This window comes from Pelobates fuscus, chromosome 3 (assembly GCF_036172605.1).
Source record: "Pelobates fuscus isolate aPelFus1 chromosome 3, aPelFus1.pri, whole genome shotgun sequence".
Taxonomy (NCBI): domain Eukaryota; kingdom Metazoa; phylum Chordata; class Amphibia; order Anura; family Pelobatidae; genus Pelobates; species Pelobates fuscus.
The window spans coordinates 399,735,976-399,745,968 of record NC_086319.1 but is presented as its reverse complement, the minus strand read 5'-3'; positions in this window follow the sequence as shown (position 1 = coordinate 399,745,968).

Genomic DNA, 9,993 nt, shown 5'->3' with positions numbered 1-9,993 from the left:
AATCCGTATAACCTGCTTGCTTTAATTCCGGGCGGGGCTACCTACTTCACAGTTTTAGATCTCAAAGATGCCTTCTTTTGCCTCCGAATTGCTGCAGAAAGCCAGTGTATCTTTGCATTCCAATAGGAAAATGCTGTAACGGGCTCGAAACGCCAGATGACTTGGACAAGACTGACCCAAGGGTTTAAAAATTCACCTACCCTATTTGGTTCAGCTTTAAGTCAAGACTTACTGGATTTCAAGTCCATCCCAGGAGAGTGTGTATTATTACAATATGTAGATGACTTGTTGATAGCCGCAGTTACAAGAGAAATATGTCAGCAAGCAACACATGATCTACTACACATTCTCTGGAAGGCAGGATACAAGGTGTCCAGGAATAAGGCTCAGTTGTGTCAGCCAACTGTCAAATATCTGGGATTCCATATCTCTGAAGGTCAAAGAATAATGGGGCCAGAGAGAAAAGAAGCTGTATGCCAAATACCAATACCCAAGAATAGAAGACAAGTGCGAGAGTTCTTGGGGGCAGCAGGCTTCTGTAGGATATGGATTCCCAGTTATGCGATATTGGCGAAACCTCTGTATGCAGCTATCAAGGGTACAGAACACGATCCCTTCCTATGGACCCCAGAACAGCAAAAGGCATTTGAAGATGTGAAGAAGGCTTTGATGAGTGCCCCAGCATTAGGTCTACCTGATCACACACGACCATTCTACTTATATGTACACGAGCAAAGAAGAATGGCTGTGGGAGTATTAACACAGTACTTGGGATCATGGCAAAGACCTGTTGCCTATATGTCTAAACAACTGGATGCAGTGGCCAGTGGTCTTCCACCTTGTCTAAGAGCCGTAGCTGCAGCCGCCCTGTGCGAGTCCCGCACGCAGTACAGACGTTGCTAGATTACAAAGGCAATCATTGGTTCAGTAACAGCCGTATGACTAAGTATCAAGCAATGTTGTGTGAAAACCCAAGAGTGCATTTAGAGACTGTCAATACCTTAAATCCAGCGACCCTTTTGCCGCAACCTACTGAAAGTCAACATGATTGTTTGGAGGTGATGGATGAAGTATTTTCAAGTAGACCAGATCTTCGTGACTTTCCCATCCAGAACCCTGACGTCCAATACTATACGGACGGCAGTAGTTATGTGAAAGAAGGGATACGCTATGCAGGATATGCAGTAACAACGATAGACAAGGTGATAGAAGCTCGGCCACTGTCAAAAGGAACATCGGCACAGAAGGCAGAATTGATTGCATTAACACGAGCATTACAATTGGCTGAAGGTTTAAGAGTGAACATCTACACGGACTCCAAGTATGCGTTTTTAACCACTCATGCCCACGGAGCTTTGTATAAAGAAAGAGGACTATTGAATTCAGAGGGTAAAGAAATCAAGTACGAAGCTGAAATATTACAACTATTGGAAGCAGTGTGGGAACCGAAAGAAGTTGGGATTATACATTGTCGAGCGCATCTGAGAGGAGATGGTGATGTAACCAAAGGAAATCGGATGGCAGATAATGCAGCTAAGCGTGCCGCTGAATCAGGAAGACAGGAATATGTGGAACATATAGCTGCTCTTATACCGACTCCACTGTCTCAATGGACTCCAGTTTATACAGCTCAGGAAGAGGAGTGGTTAAAGACTGAACCTGGAAAGTACCTGGAGAACAAATGGTATCAGTTAGAAGATGGAAGAATAGTTATTCCAGCATCACTAGCGGTAGAAATTGTCCAGAACTATCACAACGGGACACATTCTGGAAGAGATAGTACGGAAGAATCTCGCAGAAAACATTTCTACATACCAAGATTGTCTAACTTAACTCAAGCCATTGTACGAAGATGTGTAACATGTGCTAAAAATAATGCAAGGCAAGGACCGATCTACATATTGACTATACAGTTATGCCTAAATCCGGTGGACATCGCTACCTACTGGTAGTTGTGTGCACCTATTCAGGCTGGGTAGAAGCATGTCCTACTCGTACAGAGAAAGCAGGAGAAGTTGTGCGATTCCTGTTACGAGAAATAATACCCCGATATGGACTACCATGCTCTATAGGATCGGATAATGGTCCAGCCTTTGTTCACCAGTGCCTACAACAACTGACTCATATGCTTGGTATTAAGTGGAGGCTTCGTACAGCATATAGACCTCAGAGTTCTGGTAAAGTAGAGAGAATGAATAGAACTATTAAGAACCAGTTGGCAAGGATGTGTCAGGAAACCCAACTTAAGTGGAATGTTCTTTTGCCTATAGCTCTGTTACGTATTCGAAGTACACCTACCAGAAGGATGGGTCTCTCACCTTTTGAAATCATGTATGGGCGTCCACCTCCCGTACTTGGTAACTTAAGGGGGGATTTGAGTCAGTTGGGAGAAGGAATTACTCGGCAGCAGGTTGTAGAGTTGGGTAAAACTATGGAGGAGGTACAGAAATGGGTACAAGATAGATTACCTGTGAATATTTATCCCCCTGTTCATAGTTACCATCCAGGAGACCAAGTGTGGATTAAAGAGTGGAATAATATACCGTTAGGGCCTAAGTGGAGGGGTCCTTATGTTGTTCTTTTGTCTACCCCTACAGCAATAAAAGTGGCTGAAGTGACTCCGTGGATTCATCACTCCAGGGTTAAACCAGCAGCAGTAGATTCTTGGCAAGCTACACCAGATCCAGAGAATCCCTGCAAGATCCGGTTAAAGCGCACGACTCAGTCGGAGTGACGAGGAAACATTTTGGATTACAATTATTGTTTTTACAGAGATTGGTAAGTGAGTGTTTTGACGGCCATAATAACGCCTGACCACTCACCAACGTATTAAAAGCCAGGGTGTCTCGAAGGGACCCCTGTGAAGACGAGCAGAACTCCATTCCCTGCAGCCCTTACATCCTGGAAGCTGAGGTGCCATTGCACGGACGAAGACTGAGGATGCAGCCGACGAAAGATGTATTTGTGATAATGTTTATTTATGTGTATTTTTATATTAAGGAAGGTAGAGGTACCGACACTCCTAGCTGTGAGGTTTGCATTAAGACTACTATAACAGGTAATCATATTGTCCCAGTAGTAAAAGCAAGTACGTAAGTCCAAGATGCCCAGATAAGGAATATAATTATTGCCCATATTGGTCTTGTGTGGGGTGGGCAACTTGGGGACAGACAGCAGACAAGGATTTAATTGTTACTAAGTTGCCTACCAAACCATATTGTAAGTCTATGGAATGTAACCCAGTCCATATACTTATAAATAATCCTGAACAATTCTTAGACAGGTTCGGTAACTTATTTGGGTTTCAGATATATGAGACGGGTTTAGATCCTGGGACAATATTGTTTATAGGGATAGAGACCGATACTGTAGCATCCCAAACTCATCAGGTTTTCCATTCTTTTTATGAAGAGATGAGTGTAGATAATAAGATCCCCCTTAATGCTAAAAACCTGTTTATAGATTTAGCTGAGAGTATTGCTGGTAGTCTTAATGTAACCAACTGCTATGTGTGTGGAGGTACTAACATGGGAGACCAATGGCCTTGGGAAGCAAAGGAGGTAATGTCCGGTTCTGAGGCAGTTGAACAAATAATATCTTCACAAGCCGATTATCAGATGAGTGTTAGAGGTAAATCTGAGTGGAGATTAAAAACCTCCATCATAGGTTATGTTTGCATAGCAAGGAAAGGAATAATGTTTAATACTTCTGTAGGAGAATTAACTTGTCTAGGACAAAAAGCTTATGATGATACTACAAAGAATACAACCTGGTGGTCGGCTTCAAATGTCTCAGAACCACCCAACCCGTTTGCAAGATATGCCAATTTAAAGGATGTGTGGTTTGACTTATCTATCAATACTAGTTGGAGAGCCCCAGCAAATTTGTACTGGATCTGTGGTAAGAAGGCCTATTCGGAGTTACCACAGGACTGGGAAGGGGCATGTGTGTTAGGTATGCTCAAACCATCCTTCTTCTTGTTGCCTATTGAAACAGGTGAGACTTTGGGAGTTAAAGTGTATGATGTGAATCGTAGGAAGAAAAGAGGACCCATAGAGATAGGCGCCTGGGAAGATGATGAATGGCCTCCCCAGCGTATTATAGATTATTATGGGCCAGCCACTTGGGCAGAGGATGGTACTTTCGGATATAGAACCCCAATATACATGCTCAACCGCATAATAAGGTTACAGGCGGTGGTTGAGATAATTACTAATGAGACCTCACAAGCGCTCAATCTTCTAGTGAAGCATAATACCAGGATGAGGACAGCAGTTTACCAAAATAGATTAGCCTTGGATTACCTATTGGCAGTAGAGGGAGGTGTATGTGGGAAGTTTAACCTGAGCAATTGCTGTCTTCAAATAGATGACGAAGGGCAAGCAATAGCTGAGCTTACTAGCCATATGGTTAAACTATCGCATGTGCCTACTCAGGTATGGAAAGGGTATAATCCAAGTAGTTGGTTTGGTAACTGGTATGAGCAGTTTGGAGGGCTTAAGGCATTGGTAGGCGGAGTCATGCTGATTTTAATGTTGTGTCTACTCCTACCATGTCTTATTCCTTTAGTAGTTAGGTCTGTGCAGAGCGTTATAGAAAATATAGCAGAGAGAAAGGCTGCTGCGCAGATAATGGCCATGTATAAATATGAGGCTCTAGATCTGGGAGAACCAATGCAGGAAGAAGAATGTTGAGGGATTCACATCATCGAAAAGTCTGGTCTGGTTCATAGCAACCTGAGGTATATGCAAACAAAGGTTAAGTGATGCCTCAGTAATTGTGAAATATCAGAGGCATCAAAGGGGGGAATGTGGTGGAATCTCGGTAAAAATAAATTTAGTAGGCCGAGATTACCACGTGGCATGTGTACGTGCATATACTGGCGTATCGGTCGGTTGGTTGCACGTGGCAAAGATACGATCAGTAGTGTACGGAGCATGTGCGAGAATACCGGATATAGTATTCCCCTCCTCCATTGTGCTGGACAAGCCATGCGGTCAAGCAGGAAGTTAGTTCTTGTTTGTTTTGATTGGTTAAGAGAATGTGCGGGTGGAGCTTATTATGGGAGGAGTTATGTGCCTATATAAGGAGCCTGCACTATTGTCCGGGGCTCAGAACTTGTTGTATTTTGGTGACAATAGTCCCTCTGAGTCCCGATCGGTGAACCGAATAAAGAATCTCTTCCTTCCTGAAGAAACCTGTGTCCATCTCTCTGTGCTTGGCTTCCGTCAGTTTCTCCGGTATCACCACCACTCAAGGGTGGGGGCCAGGGAGGAGGACATTAGGTCCCCCCCTAATTCGTTTTTAGGGCCCCCACCCACCACTCAGGGGAGGGGGCCAATTAGTTTTTAGTGCCCCCACCCACCGCTCAGGGGTGGGAGCCAATTCGTTTTTAGGGCCCCCACCCACCGCTCAGGGGTGGGGGCCGGGGGGAGGACAATAGGTCCCCCCCATTATTTTACTTTAGGGCCCCCACCCGCCGCTAAGGGGTCGGGGCCGGTGGGAAGGACAATAGGTCCCCCCCATTATTTTACTTTAGGGCCCCACCCGCCGCTCAGGGGTGGGAGCTGGGGGGGCAATAGCCCCCCCTTTAGTTTAAAAGCCCCCACTCGCATGTTACGGGTGGGGGCTCGGGAGGGGGGACCCATTTGTTAAATTTGTTGGGCTGCTCACTGTTTATTAGACATGCCCTTACTCGCGGTATAGCGAGTAGGGGCACAATTTACTAATACTTAGTAATTTTTACTTAGTATTAGTAAATTTGGCTGAAAGACCAATTTAGATCTTTTAGCCTTTTGGTAGATAATTCCCTAATACTGTGGGAATTAGGGAGTTATCTACCAAGCGGCTTCAAGAGACGTTCCGAAGTCCCGAAGTTTGTGGATTCCCATTGGTGCAGTTAGCCAATTTTTTGAAGGTAATTTTCTTTCCAAGCGGCTTTGTACCAAAATGTCCCGGAAGTTTTGGGACCTACTTGCCATGATGTTCGGGTAGGCAACTGATTTTGGATCTAGGTCAGTGTCATACTGCAAAATTGGCCAGTGCTGTGTGAATATTTCCTTAATTGGTTGCCATTGTTTATCGAAGGTGCCAATGCATCTAATCAGCTGGTTGGTGGAAGTTGGTCTGGTAGATCGAAGGCTTATACTTCTTTCTTGGTGTCCTGGACGTATGAGTCTAGATTGGTGACGAATGGATGGAGTAACTTCTCTAGAAATTTGCTGACATTTTCAGTCTTTTTTTCAGAGAGTTGTTGCTAGAAATAATCGGCCTTCCTTGTGGATTTGTGTGGCACTTATGGACTTTTGGAAGGCAGTAGAAAGTTGAGATGGTCGGACTGTTATTGGGAATCATAAACTGGTACTCTTCCCTTTTGATTATATATTTTTCTAGTGCCTAGGTTAGTAAAGTTCTAAGTTCGGTGAGGAATGACATAGTGGGATCCTGAGGAAGTACTCTATAATGAGTGGTATCTTCCAAATGTTCCATACACATGTTAAAATATTTTTCTTGGTCCATTAACACTATGTTTCCTCCTTTCTCCGAAGGTTTGATAATTAGATCTTTGTTGTTACTAAGGTCCCTAAGTGCTTCACGCTCAGCTTTTGTTAAGTTATCGTTAGAGCAAAAATATTTTTCCATCTAACAGTACATTCATTTACTTCTTATTGTCCCTCTTGACTCTCACTGACTATCTTTGTATAGTTTAGTAAAACCCATACAGCTTCCATATCACTGTTCTGTAATAAAGACCTGAAGGGGTTAAATACAGGGGTTAAATACAGTTTCCATTTCACAGTTCTGTAATAGATTTCCTGATACCGAGGTTCGGGTGAACTCGGAAAACTTAGCTAAGTCACTCCCCAGCCCCATTCAGATTGGCTAAAAAACGAATGACCGATTTCAAATTAAACCAGTCAGAACTGTCCACTTACCTTTATAACATTGGTTACTTCCTGCACATCGGTTCCCCTCTGATGAGCTGTGGGCAAAACGCGTGCGTCAGGGGTCCTCTGGTGATCCTCAGAGACATCTGTATTACAGGGAGTGCAGAATTATTAGGCAAATAAGTATTTTGACCACATCATCCTCTTTATGCATGTTGTCTTACTCCAAGCTGTATAGGCTCAAAAGCCTACTACCAATTAAGCATATTAGGTGATGTGCATCTCTGTAATGAGAAGGGGTGTGGTCTAATGACATCAACACCCTATATCAGGTGTGCATAATTATTAGGCAACTTCCTTTCCTTTGGCAAAATGGGTCAAAAGAAGGACTTGACAGGCTCAGAAAAGTCAAAAATAGTGAGATATCTTGCAGAGGGATGCAGCACTCTTAAAATTGCAAAGCTTCTGAAGCGTGATCATCGAACAATCAAGCGTTTCATTCAAAATAGTCAACAGGGTCGCAAGAAGCGTGTGGAGAAACCAAGGCGCAAAATAACTGCCCATGAACTGAGAAAAGTCAAGCGTGCAGCTGCCAAGATGCCACTTGCCACCAGTTTGGCCATATTTCAGAGCTGTAACATCACTGGAGTGCCCAAAAGCACAAGGTGTGCAATACTCAGAGACATGGCCAAGGTAAGAAAGGCTGAAAGACGACCACCACTGAACAAGACACACAAGCTGAAACGTCAAGACTGGGCCAAGAAATATCTCAAGACTGATTTTTCTAAGGTTTTATGGACTGATGAAATGAGAGTGAGTCTTGATGGGCCAGATGGATGGATTGGTAAAGGGCAGAGAGCTCCAGTCCGACTCAGACGCCAGCAAGGTGGAGGTGGAGTACTGGTTTGGGCTGGTATCATCAAAGATGAGCTTGTGGGGCCTTTTCGGGTTGAGGATGGAGTCAAGCTCAACTCCCAGTCTGCCAGTTTCTGGAAGACACCTTCTTCAAGCAGTGGTACAGGAAGAAGTCTGCATCCTTCAAGAAAAACATGATTTTCATGCAGGACAATGCTCCATCACATGCGTCCAAGTACTCCACAGCGTGGCTGGCAAGAAAGGGTATAAAAGAAGAAAATCTCATGACATGGCCTCCTTGTTCACCTGATCTGAACCCCATTGAGAACCAGTGGTACATCATCAAATGTGAGATTTACAAGGAGGGAAAACAGTACACCTCTCTGAACAGTGTCTGGGAGGCTGTGGTTGCTGCTGCACGCAATGTTGGTGGTGAACAGATCAAAACACTGACAGAATCCATGGATGGCAGGCTTTTGAGTGTCCTTGCAAAGAAAGGTGGCTATATTGGTCACTGATTTGTTTTTGTTATGTTTTTGAAGGTCAGAAATGTATATTTGTGAATGTTGAGATGTTATATTGGTTTCACTGGTAAAAATAAATAATTGAAATGGGTATATATTTGTTTTTGTTAAGTTGCCTAATAATTATGCACAGTAATAGTCACCTGCACACACAGATATCCCCCTAAAATAGCTATAACTAAAAACAAACTAAAAACTACTTCCAAAAATATTCAGCTTTGATATTAATGAGTTTTTTGGGTTCATTGAGAACATGGTTGTTGTTCAATAATAAAATTAATCCTCAAAAATACAACTTGCCTAATAATTCTGCACTCCCTGTAGTTTGCACTAAGACCAGTTCATATCGCACTAATCTTTGGATCCAGAGTTTGATTCTGGCTACAATCGTGGGAGGTTAATTTTGACCGCAATCTTGATTTATTTAGTAATCACTCCCCAAGTTCTATAGCGGAGTTATTTTACTTGGTGCAGTCATATCTGTTCTTGCACCATTTGCACACATTCTAGTGCCTCTCCTACAATCATGAAGCACTGTGAATGTGGCTACTGATCGTGCAGACATATCTCTGTCTGCACTTGCTATATACACATTCTATGCTTGTATATTTATTATAACCAAGCATGGGAAATCAATCTTGATCACCGTTGTATATAGCTAGAATGTTATTTTAAGGATTCCACTCACTATATATCAATACCTATTGATAAATGCCTAGCTACTTTATTGCAAAACCTTTTGTTTTTTGCATACAATATTAGGAGAAGGATCCTGAAAACTTTTGAACAGGACCTACTTATTTACTACCATAATATAGTATACCTCTAGGCAGAATATTAGATAAATTCAACATCAGCCAGTACTTATGTTGACCTAGATCAGAGGTAGGCAACCTTTTAGCAGCACTGTGCCGATATAGGATTGTGATGTCCCGTAGCGTGCCGATCCTCAGGCCCGTCGCTACCAGGCAAGCTAACCAAGCAACTACTTGGGGCCATGAGCTGGCCTGGGCCCCCAAGCAGGGCCGGCGCTTCCTATAAGGCTGCAGCCGCCTGAGCGCTCTATAGAGAGCCTCAGGCGGCTGCAGCACTGCCTCTCTCGTCACCTCCCCTTCCCTGTAGCGTGTCCGAGCTCCTCTTCCTCCTGTCAGTCTGGCCGGGTACCACGTGGTACAGGAGATTCAGTTTCCTGTTCCCGGCCGGACTGACAGGAAGTGCACCCTGAGCTCGGCCACGCTACAGGGAAGGGGAGGTGAGAAGAACATAAAGAGGCAGGGGGGGGGGAGTAATGTCCATTTTGTTTGGGGCCCCCAAATTCCTTCAAACGGCCCTGCCGTTCCTATTTTTTTAAATTGAGGTGTGTGTGCTGCCATATTCTGCTTGTGTTATATATACTGTAATTGCTTTGTATCGTTGTATTTGAGCTATTGTATTGTATATGTTCATTAGTAGTTTATGGTATTGTGTATGATACATATGAATGTGGGCTGTGTATGAGGGCTGCTTGTGGAATTGTGTGTGGGTGGATATGTCACATTGTGTGTTAGGTAGTGTATGGGGGCTGTTTAGGGTTTTGCATGTGAGAGGCTGCAAATGGGGTAAAATGTGCATGTATGTAGATTGTTAGTGATGTTGCGTTTGTGGGGATTGTGCGTATGTTTGGGTGTGGGCTGTTCATATTATTTGTATGAGGGGAGGCTTATTCTGCAGGTCTGTGTATATCTAGC